At 33.5% G+C, this 269-nt stretch overlaps 1 protein-coding gene across 1 annotated transcript in view; it reads left to right on the top strand.

Moving 5' to 3' along the window:
- LOC119594088 (DNA-directed RNA polymerase II subunit RPB4-like) overlaps positions 1-269 on the top strand; it is a gene marked incomplete at its 5' end in the record, with an annotated part of 6742 nt that overhangs the window by 2818 nt on the left and 3655 nt on the right.

The raw sequence follows: 269 nt of genomic DNA, 5'->3' as shown, positions 1-269 counted from the left end.
AGGAATGTCTGCAAGGTTATTGGCTATAATAATAATGACTTAATCTCAGAGGGGCGCAGTCAGTAAACAATTACTGAACCACATACTGAACAGTAGTTTTAAATGTATTGCAGAAATATTGATATTTTCTGTTCTTTTTTTCTTGAGATTGTTGCTAAATACAAAAAGTAAAGGTAGAGTTTTATGGCTACTTATCTCCCATGCTTGTCTGCAGTACAGAATGCTATAGGATTTGTCAACCATTTTATGTTTCTTTTTCTTGACTGCGT

This window comes from Penaeus monodon, chromosome 33, assembly GCF_015228065.2.
Source record: "Penaeus monodon isolate SGIC_2016 chromosome 33, NSTDA_Pmon_1, whole genome shotgun sequence".
Classification (NCBI taxonomy): domain Eukaryota; kingdom Metazoa; phylum Arthropoda; class Malacostraca; order Decapoda; family Penaeidae; genus Penaeus; species Penaeus monodon.
The sequence above is the reverse complement of the archived record's forward strand: the minus strand, read 5'-3'. Positions and strand labels throughout refer to the sequence as shown.